The 26,404-nt window shown below is 44.9% G+C and overlaps 1 protein-coding gene across 2 annotated transcripts in view; it reads right to left on the reverse strand.

Moving 5' to 3' along the window:
• FARP1 (FERM, ARH/RhoGEF and pleckstrin domain protein 1) overlaps positions 1 to 8,782 on the reverse strand; it is a 220,405-nt gene extending 211,623 nt beyond the window's left edge. For both annotated transcript variants that reach the window (XM_068425054.1, XM_068425053.1), the window contains exon 1: positions 8,450 to 8,782. The gene's annotated coding sequence lies outside the window, so the exon portion shown is untranslated. The remainder of the gene's footprint in view (positions 1 to 8,449) is intronic.
• Positions 8,783 to 26,404: the final 17,622 nt, after the last annotated feature.

Consider the following 26,404-nt stretch of genomic DNA (forward strand, 5'->3'; position numbering starts at 1 on the left):
TGGTGTCTTAGTGTGCAGTCACTGCACACAAAATTAAGGGAGAAATGCTCATGTTCAAGGTATTGCCTGATTGATAATTTCTTAGTTCTGAAATAGTCCTTGGTTTGCACTTAAAAAGCTGGACAACTGGAGGCAAACTTCACGGAGATATCCTGCTCCTGCACCATTGCTTTGGTACTTCATTGGATAAAAGCACACTACTTCACATCTACAGGAAGCATTGCCAGATAACTGTGGGAAATTGCACTTGGTGTCAACGTGGCCAAGGTTTTTGACAAAGGTTTCACTTTCTGGACAGGCTTCATTACTGCTAGGTTTGTTTCCTTCCTACTAAGGGCCGCTATGTAAACATGCTTACACCTGGTGACCAATAGAGCTAATAAAAATTGGTTTCCACCCAACCGCCACTCTTCCCTCAGTCCCCACACAACGAAAAGCCAGCTGCTGCATGGCTCGCTCCACCACACACCTCCTGTCCTGCCAGCTTTCCTCACCCCTCTCTCAACACCCTCCCATTTACTCACTGCTAATTAGATGGCATGAGGCTGTCGCTGCTTTGAGCAGTACCTATGTGACTGCCCAGCCAACACACGTGCTGACCGGGCAGCTGACAGGCAACGCAGATGACCTCCAGCAACAGCTGCAGTGATTTGCGTGTCTCTCCTCCATCTAGCACTTATATTTTTAATTAAGCTTCGTTGTTTGTCTAATATGGTTGAAGATGCCCAACAATTTACAGACAGAGAATAGTCAGAAACAGAGAGGCAGCACTACCATTCAAGCCTTAATTGTAAATAATATAAAAGAAAATGAGATGGAAAAAACTGCCCCACAAAATTACCAATAACAACTTCTCTCTCGCAGATCTATTTCGAAATTCTTCTCTTAGAGGTTCACTTCCAACTCACTCGTTTTAGCCAAATGGATCCTACATCCTTGGAATTGTGCAGTTTGTGACTTACCTCAAAATTCAAATATTATTAGTAAATGCAGAGCTGTGAGCAACACTTAATTAGAATGCCTTTTAAAACCTTTTTTATATTCAAATGGCAGAGTCACTTGCCCTTCTCTCCACTGCAATACTATCACACCATCTGCTTTGTCTTTATTTATTTATTTGCTATTGAGGCATTTTGAGGATATTTTCTGCTAGCTTCAGGTTCAATATTTATTGACTGTACATTCTAGGTATCTTCTCCTTTTTGCTTGTTTTATATTTCTTTTCATGGTTTCTAGTATTTTATTTTTCATAGTACTGAAAATTATGCTCAACATTTCAAAGGACAGAGGGGGAAAAAATGGCCCTCTGCACCAAAACATTAAACGATTTTATTTTCCACACTACACCAGTTAATTCAGCTAAGCTGTAAAAAATGGCTAATGAACAACACAGGTTACAATGGCACAATCATACAGTTCTTCTTCCTACATGCACATACTGATGCCTCTGTTTATAAAGCAACAAAACTATCGCATGTTTAATACGTTAAAGGTAAACATTAATGGTTTCAGGTCTTACAAACACAATGCTAAACAGAGATTTTCAGAACGAATTTCCACAAAGATTAGATAGGAGCTGAGGTCTTCAAATAAAAAGACTGAAAATTACCTCCAAGGAGGCTAATCTTACAGGTTCATACAAAAAAAGTTTAACTTCTATAATGCACTGAGACTACTTGGTACACGAAGTTGTACAAACTCTTAATTCTCCAAAAGGTACAGCAACTGAATCCCCCTTCCTCATTCTCCCTTTAATATTTTTCACACCGTTAAGGGCCTGAACACTAACTGCTCCCTGGAAAATAGGAAACTCCTGAGGAAAAAAAAAAGACAACTTTTGCAGATTCTTAAAGAGCTTTACCTTTCTTTTTAGCTTTGATGTTTGAGAAAATAACCTCAGGCAAGACAAACTAAACAAATCATACTTTTCCTCAATCTGAAAAAGACACTACTGTTATACATCACAGCAAGAGCTGGCCAGAGCCCTCTCAGTTGTAATCACTGTTATTGCAATCATAAGACTGGAGAGAATTAACAAAATAAAGACAAATTCATTTCACTTTGATGGTAAGCCATAAGCAGCAGCAAACTCCAGGATAATTTGAGAAATGAGAGAGAGACGAATGGAAGAACAGAAAAAAATCCTCAACCCCCGAAAGACACCCCATTCTCCCTTCCCATAATTGTAGGAAGACCAGGGTGGCCAGGGAAATGCTCCAAGTCCGTCTGATACCTGCTGTGTTCCCAGAGCCTCTGAATGATGGGAATGATGGGAAGCCCTGTTCCAACCAAATACTGATATCACCACATCCTCTCTTTTCCTCTTCAGAGAGGTTTATTTTTAAGATTTATTTTCACTTATTTACTAATGCGAGGGAAAACACCTCCTATGTAAGCAGCGTGAAAGTCTGCTCGGTGTTCCTGCCTCTCTTTGTGCAAGACTGTTTTAAACCCACCTCGTGATGGAAAAAGGCAACTACCAGAGACATACTTGCCATTTTGTATAATTTAATAGTAACCTTCCCCTCCCCTGCACTTTCAGGCCAAAATCAATGCCATACAAACCTGCCGAACAGGAAGCCTAATTATTCTAACATGTGCAGCCAAAGGATGGGGAGTTTCACAGTAAAACTGATAAGGAGAGACATAAAGGACTAATGAGCGGCCTGCCAGTGCTCCGTTGCTGGGCTAGCAAAGGTCCCTGTGGAACACCTTTGGTATTGTTCAGTGGGGAGACGGAGGCTGGGACGTGTCCAAAAATAACATTCAGAGATGGAAGAAATGAACACACAATGTCTGCAGCTCAAGTGCTTAATCCAGGCACAGAAAAAAAAATTATTTGAGTGAGCGCAACCAACAGAAGAATGCACAATGTGGAGCAGGGAGAGCCAATTAAATGTACACAGGTTACTGAGCAGCTAAACCCTTTGTGCCACGTTTGCTATTTGAATAAATTGGCAAATGTCTTCTTGACCTGTGCCTGTGGTGCAGGTGACTGAAAATAAGGGTCCTTGATTAAGGGGACGCAGTCGCCCGTATTATTAGTGACCAGCAATCAAACAACTGGTGCCGCAATAATCAGGAGTGAAAGACGCAGAAAGGCCGACAGCGGCCAGCAGAAGCAGCAGCCCCAGACCAGAGAAGGAAGCAGCCAACAGTATCAACTCTTGCCAATTACTGCTGGGTTTTCCAGTTTAACAGTCAGTCATCTTTTGACCTATAAAAACGTGTGCTCTTCCCTAGCAATGTTTTGTACCAGACAATCCAGGTACCCGAGCAGCTTGTCCCAGAGGCAGCGATCCTATTTCCTCTATGCATACAGAGCATAATACCTGCACTCAGAGTTGTCTCAAGCAGGGACAGCTTGCTACTGATGCCTCTGCTCAGGAAGTCACAGCTTTTCCTCAGAGTTGTTCATATGATACATTTCCAGCTGCAGAATTTCTATAATGCCTTGTGTATTATAGAAATTGATGCTTTGGGGAGACTGTAACTTGCGGGAGAAGGGAAAGTTCCCCCTTGGTTGCACAACTTATCCCTTTCCAGTTGTTAACATACCCAATGAGGGAAAGATCTTGAAAGGGCAATTTAAAGAGCCTTACAAGACAGTAGAATCACACGTCAAATTGGAGTGTAATAGTCTCTTAATGTACTTTCATTATGGCAAATCCACTCACCCTGCAAGGTCCAAACCATTACTTCGGCAGCCCAAGTGTCCTGGTTTGGCCTAAACCGTGACACCAAGTCAGCCTATTTGGAAGGAAACTGGGATTGAAATCCTACTCATTTGAGAAATCTTGTACCATGGGACAGCAACCTCCAGCACTGATGCCAAGGTAGCAAAAAACCTGATTTTAATGGCAAGCAGCAGAGCAATGCATAGACAAGGCACCACCAGTAAGGGAATGAGCAACATGGCCTCAGAGACACGGTCTCCCACCTTTCAGTGGGATTTATAACCTGGGAATGAAAACAGAGTCTCAAAACACCATCCCTGCCTTATACTAAAATACCACCCACCCCCTTGCAAGTATTCCTTCTGACTAGTAACGAATGTGTATTCTACAGAAATCTACTGTAAACCTCAGTATCCAGACTCCATGGCTTGAAAAAGTTCTTTCCTCCATTTTATACAGCGACTTAAAACCAGATTTTACTGTACAGACTTTACTGCGTAACATTCAAGGGCACGTTACAAAAATCACAGTTCCCTCCGAGATCAACAGAAAACAGAACTTTAGCACCTCTGTGAACTTCACCAACAAAGCTTCATTTTATCTGAGAACCAACTAACAGAGCCACCATTCTTTTTTTCTTAAGTCCTTTTTGGCAACCAAACATAGAAAATAATTTCCCCCATTTATATTTCTTGACTAAACAAAAAAAAAATTACAAATTTCTTTGCATACCCTGTTTCTTAAATCCCCCAAAAGGCATATCTTATTTTCATTTCTCATAATATTTAATCAAGTCCACTTCATTACAGACAAGGCTAAAAAACTCATCATGCTGCAACTGATTACAAACAAGGTAGTGTCCACATGTGATACAGACTGACCTAATTGATTCGCCTACATTTCTGCAGGCCAAATTTACTGACATTTTGCACAAATTCAAAGCTGACTGAGCCTGATGACCTTTTATACCTCTGTAATTAGTCTTCTGTGCCTTTACAACCAGAAAAGCAAGTCACCCCTTTACTAATTCAACAGTCCATCTGTATACTATAAACTTCACTATCTACTCAGCACCTACCAGTCAGAAAAGTACACAAAAAAAAAAAAAGGAAAAGAAAATACGCAAACTGCAACCTTTCAAAGTCATGAAATTAACTCTGGAAAGGCCCTTTTAAGATAAACATGCCAATTCCTAAAAGAAGAAACAGAAAAAGCAGGATGAGTTGGTGGACCCAAATTCAATAAACAGCATTTTTATCATGCTTTTCTAAAAAAAAAAAAAAAAGCAAAAACAAACCCACAATATAAAATAAGGACACTGGCATAGACAAGCACCATGAAAAAACAATGAAAAAAAAAAAACAGCCCAGAAACCAAATCCAGCAAGTTTAGTCCCTGTCACTAACATCACTGCACAGCATGAAAAATATAATGCAAATATATCAATTCTGCACTAGAACATAACCAAGATTAATAATAGAGAGGTTTAACTGCAGAAAACATCCACTAGAACTTCATTATGTATATAATTGTGTTTTGCAGCCCAATCCTACAGTTGCAAAAAATACTTCCTAATTATGAACGTAAGTTTAAAAAGATGAGTTGAACCAGTTCTACTGAAGCTCTGGATCTGGATGTCCGCTGCAGTCAGCAAGAGGCAGATCTGCATTTCCCCAAGCAAAGCAGAGGGAGGACAAGGTCAGACCACTGACCCGCACTTCAAATTCCAGTCTCGGCAAAGAGGAATGGACGACCATTAACAACCAGGCAAAGACACAACGTTGTTCTCTGGACAGTTTCCCACCTTGCAAAACCTGAGGGGACACACTCAAGCGATGATGTGCACGTGATTCTTTAGCCCACTGGCAGCCCCAAAGTTTCTCTGCCCACCAGCCAACTTTGCACTACAAACACTGTGAAAACAATATGGTCCCAGCTTCCCCAGCTGCCAGCACTAACAGAACCCATTTTGGGAGCCACTGCACCAGTCAGACCCTTTTAGAAATCCGTGCCCAAGAGCAAGCCAAAGACTTAATGCAAAGATACTTCAAACCAGAGAAGCATTTATTTTGCATAGCTCCATCGTGAAGCACACATAATCTAAAAAGCTGCCAGCACTGGCAGATATTCATCAGTGTCAAAAAATTTTGTATTTTTTTAAAAAGAGATGCTAATTTTCACCATATATGAATTTCTTAAGTGGAAGTTCATAGTTTTTCCTAAGTCAAATTAATCTAAAATCAGCAGGGAAAATTTACTGAACAGCTTTATAAATTCAGAATTCTCTATCTGAATTTTAATGCGGAAATACATCTCCTTAAGCAAGTCTTTCTCTTTTCTTTTTCAAATCATCATTTAAGTGTCATTTTCCCTTTGGTCATTTATCATCCACAATTTTCTTTCACAAAGTTTGGCTACAAGCAACATGTTTTAAGATATTGATTACACAATGACTAATGAACTGTGTCGACTGGGGGAGGGGGCGGGGGGGGAGATTTCCAATTTTAAGTCCAGCCATAAATAAAAGTCAGCCTTTGGTATTACACATTCAATCTCTTAACAAGTTTTGACATTTTGAAGTCCCATGTTACTGTGCATTAAACATTCTGCTCACTTTCCTAGTTTAGCTTGTTCAAGAAAATATAGGGCAGAAGAAAAAAAAACACAATTTAATTGGCTATACACAAGATACAGCAAAAAACGAGCAGAGAAATACAGCTTTCTAACCCCTTCCCATGATGATGACATTTGGCCCTACCACCAACAGTCCATTTCACAGCTACATTTGAACTTAAGTCTGTGAGGATTAAAAGAATTTACAGTGCGTTTGAGCTGATATAGTGATGTCTAAGCTTTCAAAAATAGCCATTGTAATTCAGTGTACTACATATAACCCCTCATCTTTGCTATTTGCAAAGTAGAGAAAAGAGACTCTACCCAATCCTAAAGCAAAACCATACCTAAGAGGACGAAGCTCTGAATTAGAGAGCAAAACATTAAGCGGGATCCCCGAGCCACAGCGTTGTTACACTTGGCTCAGCACCGGACACTTCTGATACCAGGGAAAGAAGCTCTCACCTGGCGGCATTAACAGCCTGGTCCTCACACGCAACAGAGCTTACTAGTGAGGCACACGTCAAGGTAACTACAAGCCCCAGGATGCAACGCAGCGGGACACAGCTCCCGTCCTGTAGTGTCAGCCAGCACAGAGTTTCAAGACCCCGGTAGGTCGGACACGTGAGGCATAGCTAGGAGGATTTTGTACTTTCTTGGTACACAGGACCATTTCTAAAAGGCTCAGATCTACTAATTAGCTAGATACCGCAATTCTCGCGTAAACATCTGTAAGCAGGGAAAAGGGATATCTTAATTCAGAAGAACGTCTGGGGATTTTAACTGGACTCCTTCAGAATTTTATTTTTGTTGGCTTGATGCCAACATCAGCTGCTTGCTGTAAATAGGTATTGGAAGCAATACAAGGAGCAAGAGTCAAAGTATCCGAGAGATGCAAATAATAAAACAGCTGAGTGATACTGTTCTTTTAGAGCAAGCATCTTTCTACTCTCCAGGGACAAATCTCTTTGAAGGAAACCCTGGTAAGAAGGCTGTGACCAAAAAAGATACGCTACGCATTTCATTTATTTCGTGCCAGCAATCGGGCAAATCCGTCAACTTAAAAAAAAAAAACCCTCCAAAGAGTTTGCATGTGCTTTAAAAAAAGAAAAGCTGCCGAATCACAAAAGATAAGGCCTACTACATGCAAGCTCCCACTCTAAAAATAAACTTCTGTTTACCTAAAACTTTCCCCAGCGGTTCACGCCTGTTTGAGGCCCATCATACCGAACAGTGGGAAACACTCGGTTTTGACAGCGGTGAACTTTCCAGCTCGGGCATGGGCGAGGCAATGGCAGAGGCGTCGAGGGAACCAGGCCGGAGCCACCACGGCACACCCCTGCGTGTGAAGGCGGAGGGAGCGCGGGGCGGCGGCAGCGGCCCTTACAGCCCCCCAGGGGGGCGGCGGTGGCCAGGGGCGAGCGGGAGCCCGCGCCCCCACCCACCGCCTCCCGGCCCGGGCCCGCCCGCCTGCCCGAGCCGCCCTGGGCCGAGGCTGGGAGGGAGGCGAGCTGCCCTCGCACCCCTCCCCCCCCGCCCCGGAGCGGCACCTCCCCGCCGGCTGCCGGTCTGGGCTAAACCTTTCCTCGGGCCAACGGGGACGTCCGTCCCTCCAACTCCGCCCGTCACCAAGCGTCCCCTCAGGGCTCCCGCCCCGCCGCAGGGACACCCGGGGCGTCCCACCCGCCACTGGGCAGCCGCCGGGGGGACGCCCCACTGCCGGGGTCGGGTCCCAGCCCGGGGGCGAAACAAAAGGCACCAAGTTGAGCGGCCGCCCTCGCTGCCGCCCGGACTGCGCCCGGCCGCGGTGGCCTGGGGGAAGCGGGGGAGGGAAGGCGGTCTGGGCGCCGCTCGGCGCGGTGCCTCCCCGCGGATTACCCGCGGCAATGGGATTAAGCGGGGCTGAGCGGCGCCGCGGAGCGTCCGCCGGGCTGCGCGGCGCCGCGGAGCGTCCGCCGGGCTGCGCGGCCCCGCGGCTGTCACCGCCCGGGGAGAGGGCGGTGGGGGCGTCGCTCTCGGCCGCCGGCTCCCTCTCGCCCCCGCCGCCCCGCGGGCGGGTCCCTCTGCCCGCCCCGCAGCCCTCGCCGCGGTGCCCGGCGGGGTGGGCGCCACCCGATGCCGCTCCCGCCCGGCCCCATTGTTCACCGTGCCGCCCTTACCGTGCGCGGGGCTGGGGCTGCGCGGACTCCTGCGGGCTCTCCTCGCTGCGGCTGGTGCTGGGGCAGTCGCGCTTGGCCGCCGGAGGTCCGAGCCATTAAAAGCTCCGCGGGGAGGAGAAGGAGAAGGCGGCGGCAGGAGTGGTGGCGGCGGGGAGAGTAGGACAGCGAGGGGCTCGCAGGAGAAGGGTCGCCATGTCCGGCCTCGCAGCGGGGGGAGCCCACCGGGCCGGGCGCTGAGGAGAAAGGGGGCAAGCGACGACGGAGTGAGGGGGAGTCCTGCTGTCGCTTGTAGACCGGGAGCGGGAACAGGACGCCGCGCTACCGCGGCTGCACCTCCCCTCACCCGCCCCCTCCCGGAGGGGGAGCCGCCGGCGGGAGGAGGCAGCCGAGAGCCCCCTCCAGCGTTCACAGGCGGCGGCGGCTCGCTATGGCCGAGGGAGCGGAGAGCCCGCCTCGGCGGTGCCGCCCGGCCGCGAGTACCCGGGCAGCCCGTCGGAGGGAGGAAGGGAAGGAGGAGCAGCCACCACCGCCCTGCGCCGGTGCGGCTCCAGATACCCTCCTCCTCCTCCCGGGCACCAGAAGGGGCGGGCAGCGCCCAGGTGGCCGTGGCGTGAGGGAGGGGTTAGAGCCGGGTGCAGCTCCGAGGCGACCCGTGAGGGTGTCCGGGACTCCCGTCCCGCCTCGAGATGCGGCTGCCGCCCCGGGGCAAGGGGGAGCCGAGGCCCTGCGCGATCACTGCCCCTTTCTGTGGATTTTGGGGAGCATCCGACGTAGGTGCGCTCAGGGGCACGGGTACCTGGCAGGCAGGTTGTCCCCTGCTGTCCTTGGAGAGGGAATCGGCTCACTCGCCGGTGTCTGAGAGGCTGTTAAACTACGTGGCCCGTTCAGGAGGAGCCAGGCCGTTGTCTCAAGGGGTCTGTGCAAACCCATTAATACCCCAACTTTTCTGCTTTAGGAGGAGGCTTCAGGCACCAGCAGAGAACAGATCAATGCTTGGTTAACCAAGAAGTATCCCCCCACACTCATCATCCTCCAAGTGCTTGCCTGAGATGCCAGAGAAGCCAAAGGGCTAGGTGTATGGGTAGTGTATTCACATTTATGGTTACTAGTTAGTAACCGGGGTTAGTAAGCGGTTAGTAACCTTGTTAGACAACCGCAGATCACAGCACTGTAATATTTACAAGTAGTAGCAATTGGGGCTTCAAGGGCTGTCTCCCAAAACAGTTTCCACTCCTGTATGTGAGTAGAAAGGCGACCACCAGGCAAAGGCCGGGGCTGTGCGTGGGCCTTTTCCAGAGACCCTGTACATTCCCTCAGAGAAGATTTGTAGCAAAAAGCTAGGGCCGGCACAGTTGTCTGCATACAGCAGCTCTTAAAACACCACTATCAGTTTGTATAACTTAAGTGCTAGGGTGTGCATCTTTGACCCTATTCCAGTCTTTCACCCAATTTTTTTTTTTTAGGAAGAAGGCTGGGTGGTGCACACAAATTAGTAATGCAGGGGAGACACTTCAGGACTTTGAAGTTCTCTCAGTGACCGAGGAGGGAGCAGTAAATTAGGTGTGTATTTATAAAGTAACCCTTCTGAGCACTAGCATTTGAAGACCATTTGAGGAGCCTGACTGCTGTCTCTCGTTTTTAGTCACTGGAAGAAAGAGAAGATATGTGAATGCTATAAATGTTTTTTTTTGTCTAAGCCTTGGCCTTGCTTCATCTGCAAAAGACAAATTTCTCTGCTGACAACAGCAATGCCTCTCTGCACACACACCTCACTACAAATACCTCAATGCATATGCCAGACAACCTTGTGAGATCAAGAGAACTTCATTTCTTTGGTCAGCCCTGAAACCTTAACCAAAGTGTGTATATTACTGACTGAAAGCCTGGAAATTGCCTTTAGCTGTCAATACTTGATAAGATAGTAATTATTGTTATTTTCCCCCAGACTTTTTCGACACAAAACGCTTGGTCCATCTGTACAAGATCAAGAAGAAAGATTATGTTCTCATTCTGACAATATAGAATTAGAATAGAATTAGAATAGACTATTTCAGTTGGAAGGGACCCACAACGACCATCTAGTCCAACTGCCTGACCATATGAACTGTGGTTAAAAGCGCTGACATAATAGAAAAGATTGCCTTTTTCCAAACACTTATTTTGTCAGCAGCTTTAACTCTTAAGGCACAGTTAGGGTAAGAGCAGCACTGCAAGGGTTGGTTGTAGCATTTAGAATTTCCTGGTGCCTTTTATGTACACTTCCAGGTCACTAATGCCTCATTCACACCTAACAAAAGAGTTGTTGTAATCTGCATCCAATGAGTGAGGTCATCTTCAATGCCTTCCAAGTTTGAGTGACCTTGAAACATTTCTCAGTACTGAACAGAAAAAACAGGTTGCCCTGCAGCTACTGATCATTTGTCACTGAGCTCCAAAAAGCAACAATGAAATATTATCTTGAATTATATACTTACTGAAGCATCAAAGACGGTAATATGTTGGTCATTTCTCCAGGAGCCACAGACAAGCTTGCATGTGTTTATTTAGTTAACCCTTGATTCTTGAATCTTCTGAAGGTATGAAGGACAACTAGGGACTGACATCTAAAAAGACTTCTTTATTGTCTCTTTATCTAGTCGGTCATAAAGTCATCTTTCACCCATCCATTCCCATTGATGCTCACTACAATTCTTAGGCAGCAATTTTTCTCTAGAACAGATTTCTCTCTTGTAAATTACACATGACAACAACTTGCACTCTTCTGATGTGATTGCTAAGAAAAGCAGCACTCATCACTGCTGTTAGTTTCCTGTAGTACATAGGGTTACATTTCTTCTCTGTTAAATGAGATGTGGAATTTGTTGGGACATCAAATAAACAGGAGAATTTGAGAGAAACAGCATTTGTTTTTGAAAAGTCGCTGAAATTAGAAAAATGGTTCTAGTTAGTTCATGTTTCTGAAAGAAAACAGATAAGCTTTGTCTGCATCCACTGACAAAGAAGAGAAGGGCTGGAACTGGATTTCAGATTAAGCAAGACCAAGCTGGCATGATCATTCATTTCTGCCTTACCTGATCAGAGAGAACCCAAGGGAAAGGAAGGGACTAAATACTTCACAAGGGTTCTCTCATCTTGAGAGACTGCTTCTCTGTGCCTTCTGTGTTTATCCCTGTTAGGAAAGAAATAGGAACGGTTACGATGGAATGAAGATGCGGTCTCTGGAAAGTCTTCACTTTTTACAGCTCTCATATGCTGGGATGATTTGCATTTGTTTTTTCATTTACACTTTCTCATATTTGTTGTGAGGATCTAGAAGATATGCATGTATGCAGGCAGTTATGGCGGAGTACCTGCAAATTCACATTTTCACCTGTCATGTGGTAACTTCTTTGCCTATCTGTGTGCTTTGTCAGACTAAATTATTGGACTCAAAACCCAAGTATGCAGATTAAGTTCTTTGGTCTGGTTTACACTAAAATCAGACTAAATTCGCCAGTGGTCCCTTTGGCCTTAAAATCTATGCCTCTTTTGTAAACTACTTTAAAATATGTGTTGAGTTCAAATGTTTTTCTGTGTTTTATTAAGGCGAGAAGCTAAGATGCTGCCCTAATCGAAATCTGTGTATTTCAGCTATGTCTTTTCTCTAGTAATTCTTTTTCATAAAACATTCCACATGTTTTCCCTGGAGCCTGAAATTTTGTTTCAAAGACCCCTTTAGCAAATACTTTCAGGCTAGATTTAACAGTGTGTTCATGGATAAATGTGGCTGGGGGCTCAATCTTGCAAACCTGTGGCATTTGATTAGTCAGTTTTAGGCTGTCTCTCATATATCTTTATGTTAACTTCTGTTAAGTCATTTGGTTTTGCTGATTTCATTGCAAGAGCATGACAGAATTATCCATCCAGTTCTTCCAGGATCATTTCACCCTTTTTTTATTACACGTTTCATAGCATAGATGCTTCCCACCATTTTGGTGGCTTTTGTTTGCAATACATTTTGATTCCTGTCTTCTCAAAACACTATTACAGTCATCAGTTGTTAAGACTATCATACCACTAGCTCTTCTAGTAAGGTTACTGATGTTGAACTAATATGCCTTTCTTGCTTCTACATCAGAATGCAACATCAAACTATAGCTAGAAGCAGTGGCAAATAACAATATTCATAATAGTGTATAATACTAACAGTAGACCATGTCTTAACTTTTCAGGGGAAAAACAAAGAAAAAAACCAAATAAATATTTAGCCAGTTAGCAAAGGAGTCCATTTCCATTCTCAAACTTCAGGATTTCCCTGTGAAAGAAATACTCAACCATTGAAAAGAAGCCATTTAAGCACTTAGAGCCAGCTAATTAACAGATTTTGTTTACTGCCTGCTCAAAGTGTATAATATCATGAATTAAAAGAAAGCCTTTTAATGGTATATGCAAAAGTTTCCCAAGTCCTTAAGAATTTATATAAAGAGAGCTTTTGGGTATCAAGCTGTTGGAACAAACCCCTCTCCCTCACCTCTCTGTTAATAACATACAACATCACCTCTGCTATGTGTCATCGTATTTACCTTGTGTTGTGCAATGTGTTTGCCTGTTTCAGGATTAATGCATGTTACATTAGCTGCATATCTGTGCTAAGATGATCACCAGTGCAATAGTTAATAGATGAATCATCCCTAAAGCTTCAGAGCTAAAAAGTTCACTTGAAATTCATGAACAATTTATACTCCTCAAAACTATATATATTCTGTCGGCTTATACTTGCTTCATGCTTGTTTTTTCCCTTCTGCAAATCCAAGGAGAAAAAAAAAAGACTAATTTTTTAAATGACACTGAGGATTCCAAAGTACTCATTAATGAACAATATTGTCAACTACTGCAATATAAAAACATTGATTTATTATATTTAGCTATAAAATAATCATTTATCAAATTACAAATATCAGAAACTTCAAGAAAATAGAAGCCAAGGAAAAACACAGGGTTTTATTTAAAAAAAAAAATAAATCAAACATTCTTTTGCTATTCATATTCACGTTTCCTCTCCTACAATCCATTTTCACTTTCCTCCCAAAAGAAGGGGAAAAGAACACTGGATATCAGAACAAAAATATGTGTTCCCTGTCAGTATTTCTATCAGAAACAATGATGTACCTCTTCTGTCATGGTGAGGAGAGAGAAGTGATAATGGAAAGAGAAAATATTTGCAGATACAAAATGATTTCACATGTTGAGTAACAAATAAAAATAATACTAAAGAGCTGCCGCCTTCATCAAGTGCCATCGAGCCTGCCATGCAAGATGCAGTCTGTTGGGCAGGAATGAAAGCTCATAATCTCCCTGTTGAATGTGGCTTTTAGAAAACAACTAACCAACCAGTTTAATCTTTCAATACTACTTTTGAGAAGAAAACCAAATGTGTTGTTTGAAATAGGAATGTGCTCTCAGAATTCAGAGTTCAGGGTAGTACTCCCAGCACCGTAGTTCATTCTCTTCCAGCCCTTTTGTCATTTTGTACAGAGCAAGCTGTTAAAAAAAAAAAAAAGGAAAAAAGGCAATACTTTTTAGAAGGACTGTGCAACTAAATTCATTATATGATTTTTGAGACCATTTAACACTGTGATGAAGAAGAACCATTAAAGTACCTGGACTGATATAAGCAAATATCCTTCTAAAACAGAGAAAAAAATGCTGTTTCTGCAGCCCCTCAGAATTTATACCATGAGTAAACACAGCTGAAAAGAGTCCCCATGCAAATATAAAAATCAGAATAATATAGAACATTAGACATGGCTTTTAGCATTATCAGACTTAAAGATTATCATGAAAATAACCCTCCTGCTCTCCTCTCCCCCCCACCTCCCTGCCAATATTTTTGCTGTGACCTTCTGCGAGGGAATACATCTGGAACATATCAGTGTGCCCAGATAAATCCTTCTGGGATAATCCCCACTTCAAAGTAGTGGTGGGGGAATCTTATCTAGTGCTCTGTCACATTCAGGATTTCCCATGGGTCCTTTCTAACTTCATGCTGGATGATAGACATTTTCTTTTTACAACAGCTAGTTACAACAGGTGGCTTAATTACCGTCTTCTGCGTTGTCATATTCTGTTTTAATTTTTAGAACATCTAAATCTGGCTGGAGGGAGCAACTGTAAAACCTGTCAAAGTAAACATCAGTTCAGCATATGATTTTGCTATTTCAGAATGCAGCTTCAGAAATTAGCCCATTCCTAAATGTCAGACCAGAAGCCGGGCCTTCTAAGGGTGGTAACTTATTTGCTTCCCATACGAGAAAAGTAGCAGAGTGAAGAGAAACAAGACCATCTATTTTCTGTCTGGGTTTAGTATCATTAGTGAAATTCCTTCTTCAAAAGGGATCCGTGAAACTTTCTGTTCAGAAAGTGAAAGATATTAAATAATTTACAGAAATAATATTTCACTGTAGAAAGCTTAGCAAGATCTGCATAATTTACGTTTAATAAAATCAAATTATTAGAGACTTGTAAAGCATTTATTTTCCTGCTTATTTTACTCAGAAATAGAACTCCAATGAATGAAAACAAAATAACTGCTCTAAAAAGTAGACTTTAGACTAAAAATATATGAAGCATCATTTCCATTTTACTGATGAGAAAAATAATCTACAATGATATAGCTACTTTCTGCTATATTCTACATTCAAATCAGGAAGGAAAATTTTCCTTAAAGGTCAGGTAGATTAAGTCTACACTTTTTCTCCCATCAGCTTGCCCATGATGATATGCAGAACCGTTGGTCATGTTCTTCCCTGTGTAAATGTGTTAGCTGGTCTATCACTGTCAAAGATCCTGTTTAACCTGTTCTTCGTCCATAGCAACTTGGGCTCTGCCTGTGAGTTTTAAGTGCGAGTGATGAATGCTCTCGTGTTTCCTAGGTTCTGGTGCTGAAAGATGGTCAGGGAACAGTTTTTGTCCAGTCTCTTGATTTTCTGAGATGCAGGGTACAGGCGAAGGTGGTATGAGTTTTTCCCATGCCCATTTTTTTCCACCTATTTCATAATTCATTTTCCACCATATTTCATAATTCATTACCACTGCTTCCAATTAGAGAATTTTCCCACTCTGCTTCAGAAAAAAAATTCCCTTACGTCTCTTGTTACTAGCAGTTTTTTCTGTTTCCTCAGTTAGTGGTCTGCATGTCATGTATGTCTGCATTCCCTTCAGCATTATGGCATTCCATAGTCTTTCAGTTTATTGTACAGTTTTCCACTTTGTGTATTTTAAATGTGAGATTCCATGTTTGCTCTGACAATGAAACACAGAAAACAGTCGTTTCTGGTTTATCAGTAGTCGCTAGGATACATTTGTTGTTTAAAAGTATCATAATTTTCTGTTACCAACAAGAAAAAAAAATCTTATTTTTTAAATATTAGAATTCAAAAATAAACATGAACTTAATATATAACTGGATTGAATTCATTCTGCTGAAATAGGACAGGCTTAACCAGAATAGTTCCCAGGAAATATTTTGAAGCACCAGGAGTTTTAACAATAGTCTGTACTAAATTTAACCAGTTCTTTATTATAAAGGTGCCTCTCATCTCATGCTTTAAAATTCTGAAATGCATTCTTTTCTTTGAGATTTCCAATTGCTTCACCACCGTCTGTTTAGTTTGTTCCCTCCACAGCCTCTCTGCGGTTGTTGACAACACTGAGTATTGCACATCTGTACTGTGCCATATCTCCCTCTGGCAGCACTGGGGAGGAAATCGTAATCCCTATTTCCTGCTGTAATCTCTCCTCCTAAAAAGGCAGATCAGTAACAAAGGAGCTGTAGTAGTTCTCATAAAACTGCCCAAATGTTAAACTGGTTTAATCTTCTACTAGGGAAAGCCAGGGAGTCTCACCGTGTGCCTTGCTTTCTACTGCACTTTGATCCTTTGTGAAAGTTACTAAAATTCAGCATTTCAGATTTGCCACATTTGAATACAGGAAAAATCCATTAGCTCCTTTAAAACGGTGCAGAGAGAAAAGGATAGAACATTTTATTATGCTTTTATTTGATTACATATTTCTCCTTTGTCTTTTATTTAGAATCCACATAACACTCAACAGTGTCAAGATAAGAAAATATTTTTTCCTTCTCAGGCCCCAGAGCAAGCGTCTACATGAATGTTAGCACGGAGATACGTTTTATTCGAAGTGATTCCTATTCTAATTGATCCTATATGACCTGGATGAAGAATTATTTGTATCTTACAAAGCCCCGCACAAACATAGTGAGGAGATTCTGATCTGTATAAACAAAACCAGGGAAGGAAAAGGTGAGGAGAGGCATGCTGCGGTGACGGAGGTGTACAAATGGCCATGTGAAGCCTGATCAGAGAACTGAGTGTCTAAAGGGAGATAAAGTAAGGGAGCCTGAGGGAAAGAATACAAGAAATGGGACAAATGTAGAGTGATCCTTTCCCTAGCCTACTCTCCCAGCGTCTGACAGCCAATGATTTATGGACTTCTTGAGCAAGAAGTTTCCTCAGGAGCACCATGCATAATTAACCATTCACAAACCTACCCTTGAAGAATTGGTCCGATTCTTTTTTTGACTTCCAGACACATCCATCAGAAATTAGCTTTGTGCTTTAATTGCAGCGTGTGAAAAAAATACTTCTTGTTGGTTTTAAACATCCTAATACTTTATTTGGGTAGCATTTGGTCTGGTGTTAGGAGAAACAGTGAATTGTTCCCTCTTCACCTACTCCCCTAAATTCCTAAACTGTGTCAGTAACTGTCCTACTTCACTTGGCATTGTCACCTTTTTCCAATCTGAAGAGCCCTAACCTCTTCAGTTTCATCTCAGGTGGTTGCACTGTGTACTTAAACTTCTCACCTCTTTCCCAACCTTGCCAGTTCTGCTGTATCCCTTTTCCAGCACCAGCATCAGGACTGCGTGCAAAATCAGGGCAGAGGTGCACAGATGTTTGCACAGAACAGCTCTGGCAGTGGCAACAGCAATGTCTGCTGCTCAGCTGCTTCCTTAGGAAGGAAGAAGAATTCTTACAAGGAAAACCAGCCTAAAGTTGAGCATCACCCTTTTTCCAACCAAAGCAATCATTCTCTTCCACGATAATTACAGTATCACCAGAGAAAATTAGGATTTTGGGGAAAATTAATTTTGATTCTTTTTTAGCTGATCTGATAAAAGCTTGCTTGCGTTTTGAAGTTAGGGATGGTATTTCAGAATAAGGGCAAGAGAAAATATTTAGGTGTCCATATCTCACAGTTTAGAATCATAGAATGGTTTGGGTTGGAAGGGACCTTAAAGATCATCTAGTTCCAACCCCCTTGCCACACGCAGGGACACCTTCCTCTAGACCAGGTTTCTCAAAGCCTCATCCAACCTGGCCTTGAACACTTCCAGGGAGGGGGCAGCCACAGCTTCTCTGGGCAACCTGTTCCAGTGTCTCACCACCCTCACAGTCAAGAATTTATTCCTAAAATCTAATCTAAGTCTACCCTCTTTCTGTTTAAAACCATTCCCCCTTGTCCTGTCACTACATGCCCTTGTAAAAAGCCCCTCTCCCGCTTTCCTGTAGGCCCCCTTCAGGTACTGGAAGGCTGCTATGAGGTCTCCCCGGAGCCTTCTCTTCTTCGGGCTGAACAGCCCCAACTCTCTCAGCCTCTCTTCACAGGAGAGGTGCTCCATCCCTCTGATCATCTTCGTGGCCCTCCTCTGGACTCGCTCCAACAGCTCCATGTCCTTCTTATGTTGGGGGCCCCAGAGCTGGATGCAGTACTCCAGGTTGGGGTTTCATGAGAGCGAAGCGGAGGGGCAGAATCACCTCCCTCGACCTGCTGGCCACGCTGCTTTTGATGCAGCCCAGGATGCGGTTGGCCTTCTGGGCTGCAAGCATGCACTGCCGGCTCATGTTGAGCTTCTCGTCAACCATCACCCCCAAGTCTTTCTCCTCAGGGCTGCTCTCAATCCATTCTCCGCAGAGCCTGTATTTGTGTTTGGGATTGCCCCAACCAAGGTGCAGGACCTTGCACTTGGCCTTGTTGAAAGTCCATGTGATTTGTTGCCAATAACTTCATTTTAAAAAAATGTTTGAATTTTCAATACACTTCTCATAAAGAAAAACACTGGCAGCTGTGTTAAGGAACAAAAATAGACCCACAAAACATACCAACAGAAACCAGACCAACTTTTCTATAGGACTAACAAGGGACTCAGGTTCCAGCAAACCAAACACTACAGACAAGATGGCTAAAAGATGAGGCAGGAATAAAATTATCTACTGCACTTATGTTAGGAGCTGTAAAACATTATTAAATGTTTTCTTAGAAAATAGAAGTTACAGTGGGCAACTACTCAGAGTTCTGTTTTATGCTCAGGCTTAAGAGTGATGACAAGAGTCTGATTCCAGCAACTTGGAGGTTTGGGTTAGGTCATTTTATATGCTGGTTTTGGGGTGGCTTTTTGGTTGTGTTTGTTTTTTTTTCCCAAGGGTAATAAATATTATGTGACAAGATTTTAATAGCAATGAGGGCAAATGAAGACTCCATCTTCTAAGATTTCATTTCCTTTTTTTCCAGTTAACCCTTTTTAACTTTCCACTTGAAATATACTTTCTTGTCACACTCTGTCACCTCCAGCAATGTCTTTAAGCTTTTACCCTTTTTAAGGACAGGAATCCACACTTTACAATGTTAATGTAGAGCCTCAGGAGCTCATCCACACAGACACCGTTCCTTTTCACTTGCTCCCAGAGATGTCAGGCAACGTTGAATGAAAGTAATTTCCTCCTTACCCTGCAGATGAGGAGAGGAGGCAGGTTCCAAAGACAGAGTTTGCCTTCATAGTGGCAAGGAGAAAGTTGCTATGGCTGTCTCATTCTACGACGAGATGTTTATTTATGGGCACGTACTTTATTCAGACTTTTTAATGATGGGAGAAATGGGGATAGGGAGAAGACCTGGTTAAACCTGTATTACAGAATCACAAAATCAATCAGGTTGGAAGAGACCTCAGGGATCATCAAGTCCAACCATTGCCCTTACACCACCCTGTCAACTAGACCATGGCACTAGGTGCCATGTCCAGTCTTTTCTTAAACACATCCAGAGATGGTGACTCCACCACCTCCCTGGGCAGCCCATTCCAATGTCTACTAACCCTTTCTGAAAAGAAATTCTTCCTGATGTCCAACCTGAACCTCCCCTGGCAAAGCTTGTCCTATCGCTAGTTGCCCGGGAGAAGAGGCCAACTCCCACTTCACTACAACCTCCCTTCAGGTAGTCGTAGACTGCAATAAGGTCACCTCGGAGCCTCCTCTTCTCCAGGCTAAACAACCCCAGCTCCCTCAGCCGTTCCTCATAGGTCAGACCCTCCAGACCCTTCACCAGCTTGGTCGCCCTCCTCTGGACTCGCTCCAACACCTCAACATCTTTCTTGAAGTGCGGGGCCCAGAACTGAACACAGTACTCAAGATGCGGCCCCACCAGTGCCGAGTATGGAGGGACGATCACTTCCGTAGACTGGCTGGCTACACTATTCCTAATAGAGGCCAGGATGCCATTGGCCTTCTTGGCCAGCTGGGCACACTGCTGGCTCATGTTTAGCCTACTGTCGATCAGCACCCCCAGGTCTCTTTCCACCAGGCCGCTTTCTAACCACTCTTCCCCCAGCCTGTAGAGCTGGCATGGGGTTGTTGTGGCCGAAGTGTAAGACCCGGCACTTGTTCTTGTTGAATCTCATGCCGTTGGTCTCGGCCCATCTATCTAACCTGTCCAGATCCCTCTGTAGGGCCTTCCTGCCCTCCAGCAGATTGACACTCCCACCCAGCTTGGTGTCATCTGCAAATTTGCTGAGGGTGCACTCAATCCCTACGTCTAGATCATCTATAAAGATATTGAACAGCACCGGCCCCAGAACTGAGCCCTGGGGAACCCTGCTAGTGACCGGCCTCCAGTTGGACTTTGCCCCATTCACCACCACTCTCTGGGCTCGGCCATCCAGCCAGTTTTTAACCCATTGAAGAGTCCACCCATCCAAGCCCCAGGCAGCCAGTTTGTCCAGGAGGATGCTGTGGGAGACAGTGTCGAATGCCTTACTGAAGTCTAGATAGACTACATCCACAGCCCTGCCCTCATCTATTAAGCGGGTCACTTGGTCATAGAAAGAGACCAGGTTGGTCGAGCAGGACCTGCCTTTCATGAATCCATGTTGGCTGGCCCCGATGCCCCGATTGTCCTGCATGTGCCGTGTAATGGCACTCAGAATGATCTGTTCCATCACCTTGCCTGGCACCGAGGTCAGGCTGACAGGCCTATAGCTCCCTGGATCGTCCTTCCGACCCTTCTTGTAGATGGGCGTTACATTTGCTAATTTCCAGTCAGCTGGAACTTCTCCAGTTAACCAGGACTGCCGGTAGATAATGGAGAGTGGTTTGGCAAGTTCATTTGCCAGTTACTTCATTACTCTGGGGTGAATCCCATCCGGGCCCATAGCCTTGTGGGTGTCCAGCTGGCACAGCAGGTCACTAACCGTCTCCTCCTGGATCATGGGAGGTTCACACAGCCCCCCGTCCCTAACTTCAGGCTCTGGGGGCCGAGTCTCCTGAGGACAACCGGTCTTGACATTAAAGACCGAGGCAAAGAAGGCGTTGAGCACCTCTGCCTTTTCCTCATCCCCTGACACTACACTACCCTCCTCATTCAGCAAGTGGTGGAGGCTCTCCTTGACCCTCCTTTTGCTGTTGATGTATTTGTAAAAGCTTTTTTTGTTGTCTTTGACTGTAGCAGCCAAATCGAGCTCTAATTGAGCTTTGGCCCTTCTAATCTTCTCCCTACACGACCTGGCCACGTCCCTATAGACCTCCCAAGTTACCCGACCCTTCTTCCAGAGCAAGTAGGCTCTCTTTTTTTCCTTTTCTAGTCTAAGTTCCCTGTTTAACCAGGCTGGTCTTTTTCCCCGACAGCTTGTCTTCCTACAGACTGGGACAGCCTGGTCCTGAATATTTAACAATTCCCTTTTGAAGCATGTCCAGCCTTCCTGGACTCCTTTGCCCTTCAGGACCGACTCCCAAAGGACTCGGTCCACCAGCCTCTTAAACAGGCTAAAGTCAGCCTGCCGGAAATCTAAGGCAGAAGTTCTACTCTTGCCCCTCCTTACTTCCCCCACTATCGAAAACTCTAACATTTCATGGTCGCTACTCCCAAGACAGCCACCGACCCTCACATCTCCCACTAGTCCTTCTCTGTTCACAAACAACAGGTCAAGCAGGGCCCCTCCTCTAGTGGGCTCATTTACCACTTGCATGAGGAAGTTGTCCTCCACACATTTGAGGAACCTCCTAGATTGCTTCCTCTGCCATGTTGTATTTCCAGCAGACATCTGGCAAGTTGAAGTCGCCCACGAGTACAAGGGCCGGCGACCGGGCGGCTTCTGACAGCCACTTGTAAAACGCCTCGTCTGCCTGCTCATCCTGGTTGGGTGGTCTATAACAGACTCCCACTGTAATGTCCGCCCTACCGACCTTCCCCCTGATCTTCACCCATAAACATTCAACCTTGTCATCCTCACCATCTTCCTCAATTTCAACACAGTCCAAGCACTCCCTAACATACAGCGCTACCCCACCGCCTCTCCTGCTTCGCCTGTCCCTCTTAAAGACCTTATAGCCATCCATAGTTGCACTCCAGTCATGAGAGTCATCCCACCATGTTTCTGTGACGGCAACCACATCATAACCTTCCTGCTGTACAGTGGCCTCTAGCTCTTCCTGATTGTTGCCCATGCTGCGTGCATTGGTGTAAACGCACTTCAGCTGGGCTAGCGGCCTTGCCCCCGACACAGGCCTGTCACCCCTAGGTTCATTTGTGGCTGCCCTGGTCTTATCCCCCTCCCCCATCAAACCTAGTTTAAAGACCTCTTGATCAGCCCTGCCAACTTCTGGGCCATAACACTTTTCCCCTTCTGACTCAGCTGTTCCCCATCTGGCACAAGCAGGCCCGGTGCCATGAGAGCCACCCCGTAGTCAACAAACCCAAAGTCCCACCTACGGCACCAGTCTCTTAGCCACATATTAATCTGTTGTTCTTTCATAGTCTTTTCCCTATTTTCACCAAATACCAAAGGAATTGAAGAGAATATCACCTGCGCACCTACCCCCTTTACCAAACGCCCCAGGGCCCTGAAGTCCCTTTTGATAGCCCTGGGACTTCTCCCTTCAATCTCATCCCTACCCACCTGGAATACTAAGAGTGGGTAGTAGTCAGAGGGCCTCACCAGTTGAGGAATCCTCCTGGCAACATCCCTTACCCGAGCCCCAGGGAGGCAGCAGACTTCCCTGTGAGTCGGGTCTGGCCTGCAGATGGGGCCCTCCGTTCCCCTTAGCAGGGAGTCGCCTATAACAATTACTTTTCTTTTCTCCTTTTTGGAGCTGGTTGCAACCCTCCTAGTTGGTTGCTTCTGTTTACGTAGCCCCGTAGAGGATCTTTCACCTAGATTTGTATCTTCCTGACACTCAGGAAGACGCTCAGGCTCCAGCACCTCATACCTATTCTGCAGGGGAACGTGGGGAGGGGAGGAAGGTCGGGATGGGATTTGCCTGCCACTCCGAGCAGGGACCTGCCTCCATTCCCCCCCATCCCCTAGGTCTCCTCCTGCTCCATGTGGAGGAAGAAGAGGATCCTCCGCTACCTGGGGAGTATTAGGCCCGTCCGTTTTCCCCAGGACAGGCAGGGAACAGCACTGCCCGCCATCCTCTTCCTGGGATGCTCTTGCACTCCTTAACCTTTCCACCTCCTCCTTGAGCTGGGCCACCAAGGAGATCAGGTCGTCGACCTGTTCGCACCTCACACAGGTGAGGTCTCCGTTACCCTCGAGTGCCAGGGCCAGGCTCTGGCACTCCCTGCAGCCTGACACCTGCACCTCCGCATGCTTCCGCGGCAGGTCTGTTTGGGTTGCCATGTCTTTTCTGGCACCCGCAAGGGACTTAGGGCCCCGCCGAGTGGAAACCATACCTGCCTGCCCGCCTACTCTGCTTGCCCTGCCTGCGCAAACTGCCACGCCCCTGTTTGCGCGCTCCTGTTCACCACGCTCCGGGTCGCTCTCGCTCCCCAGGGGGCCCTTCAAATCTCCCACGGTGCCTCCGGCTACGCCCCCTCTTCTCCTGGGACGGGACTCGGGGGGCTGGTGCTCGGGGGGCCCTGAGTACGGAACCCGCCCGGTACAGCCCGATCTCACCCTCACCCACACTCACCTCAGTTGCTATCGCTGCCGCCGCTTCTGCCGACTGACAGCAGAAGATTCACAGCTCCTTGGCACCTTCCTGGCCTTGTGCACTGGGAGGGAGTCAGCGCCCTCCCCAACGAGCTGCAAACGGCTGTGCCCTCCCCTGCCCTGGGACACACCCAGTCACTGCTGACTCCCCCTCTCCCCTCTGGGCAGGGACTAGTCCCTGTCCTCCAGGAGGCTCTTTATCACCCGATCACAGGGGGTGGTGCTACACCCCCTCCTCTCCTGATTCGTTGTAAATTCGTTGATTTAACACTCCCCCTTTCTGTTTTCTGTCTCTAGAGTTGCAATAGACAGTTCTCAAGGCAAACTACCTGCTCTGTGCACACATTTCCAGTAAACAGAAGTTACAGTTTAACACTCTGCCTATAAAATGGTCCTATTAAGAAACATGCTGCAAAAACCAAGGGACTGTACAGTAGCAAACTTCCCTAGCACAAGTGCATGGCCTTCTAATATTCCATTGTATCATCTCCATCTACTGGCCAGAAGAAACTTTAACTGGAGCACAGAACCAGTGAAATACAACCACTGCATGCACACACTTCTTTTTGGGTTTGTTTTGTTTTGGGGGCGTTTGTCTTTTGGTTGGTTCTTTTTGGTCTCCCCCTCCCCTGGAATATCAACTCCTAAACAGACAAAACTTTGGGATAAAAATGTTTCTTGGCATTTTATTCTCAGATATTTAAAAATGGTGATGTTGCACAATTTTACTTCAAGTAATGCAGGCAAGGTTAGCTTCCCTGATTCAAGATCCCATGTTACAATCCTATTTTTCACCGGTCTGAATCCAAAACGTGAGTTTTATTCCAAGCTTTTTTGTTTGGAAGATTGGCATTAGTTTTTAAGATAGTATATGAACTGAATATTAAAACTTCTAATTTACATCCAATCCTATTACCTCAAGACAGGACCGTGCAGTTATTAAAGAACAATGTTTTGGTAATAGAAGATATTACATGAAAAACCGTACCTCAGATATATTTAAAATATAACTTTCTTTTGCTACTTAGGAAAAAAGCACTCACACATTTAATGCAGAAATAGTAAGTTGAAGAAATATCCCCTTTGTTTTTCCTACTTCCCCACCCTCAAAAGACACCAGCCATCCCCAAAAGGCAGCAACCAGTGGTAATGGTGTTGGCAAAATGAGACAAGTAATGACCTTCTGAGCAAAACTGACTGAAGTTAAACTTGTAATTCCTGTCAGTTACTGCTAACTCAGGAATACTTCACTATTTACCCCTGGGTAATGGTTCCCCGGGGAGCATCTGCCAACATGCATCCTTCCCACTTTTCTGGAAGAAAATTCCAAAATTCCATTTCAGCAACCAGTATTGCTCATCTGGTGCCTCAGGAGAGTTTTGAACCTCCTCTGCTAGGAGCAACACATGACACCACATCCTCCAAAAAAAAAAACCCCTTAAGGCATTCACTGCTTACTGTTAAATTGTCAGTATCTATTGCTAAATAAGTAAAACTCCACTACAAATACTTGTTTGCATCTAGTGTTACATTAGCTTAAGTTATTCTTAAACCAGGAGTGGTACCAATACTAAACTCAAAAGACATTTTGATTTCACGGTTTAGCAGCCACAAAAATTCCCTGCACCTGAAGCGAGGTCAGGGACAGCCTCTTGAGTAAGAAAGCAAAATCATAAAAGTCAAAACTGACTTGAACATATGAGGTCCTACCTTACCTTCTTGAAAACATACGGAGAAAATTATGTCACTGGTCTGAACTGGAATGACAGGAACAGATTTGAGATTGTAGTTTCCTCAGAGCAGAAATCACCGTTTCTTGTCTCCAAACCAAAGAGGCAAATTTCACACTGACTCCAGCCTTGCCAGAGTGCTCAGAGATCGTCAACCCAGGCTGCCATTCCCAGGCTGATTTTCTACATAGACTCAGAATAGCTGAGAGGCTATTTGGTTTCTTGTCTATCAGGTAATTAGAAAGATCTGAGTCAATTCTGCAAGCAAAATCTTCTGAACGCGTAACAAATGTAAAGACCAAGCATTTGTGCCTCAGAGTCCTTGAAGGAAGCAGACACTGCCTTTGAAAAGCGAACACTCTAATACAGAAAAGTTCTAAAACTCAAGAGACAAAACCTAGATTTCTACTGGAATAACCGTAGTGTTACTGAGCTTCGCACTTTGTATTCAAAGATAAGAAACACACAGCTTTCTCATGTCCTGAATGGGTCTCCATTCCTCATTTCTCTTTTGAGTCAGAAAAGATGCTGTAGAAACCTTTTCCTGTACTAAAAGCAAACCAAATTTATGGCTTCTAGGGCTGTAGCAGCGGGTAATGTCACCTGAATGAGGCTCCTGTGAAAGATCAATTCAGTAGTGGCAAAGAGTCACAAACTTGATGTTATACTGGTTAATAGTTAGTGCATTAATAGTACATTAGTCTGAGGCTAACATAAATCAGAGAAATCTAACTCGATGACAAAAAGAGATATCGATGGAGGCAGCTTACACCCTCCGGAAATAAGAGCATCTTCTGAGTCTCACCTTTGAATGGGGATTAAATAGCAGGTAATTTACCTGTCAATGTGAAACACCTCCAGAGTTAGTGAAACCTCCTTCAGAACTGACACAATGAGGCAGCAGGGGCCTGTCTGACTTTTACAGAAAGGTTTTTTTTTTTTCATTGGTTGATTCTAGGAGTAGGA

This window comes from Nyctibius grandis, chromosome 2 (assembly GCF_013368605.1).
Source record: "Nyctibius grandis isolate bNycGra1 chromosome 2, bNycGra1.pri, whole genome shotgun sequence".
Taxonomy (NCBI): domain Eukaryota; kingdom Metazoa; phylum Chordata; class Aves; order Nyctibiiformes; family Nyctibiidae; genus Nyctibius; species Nyctibius grandis.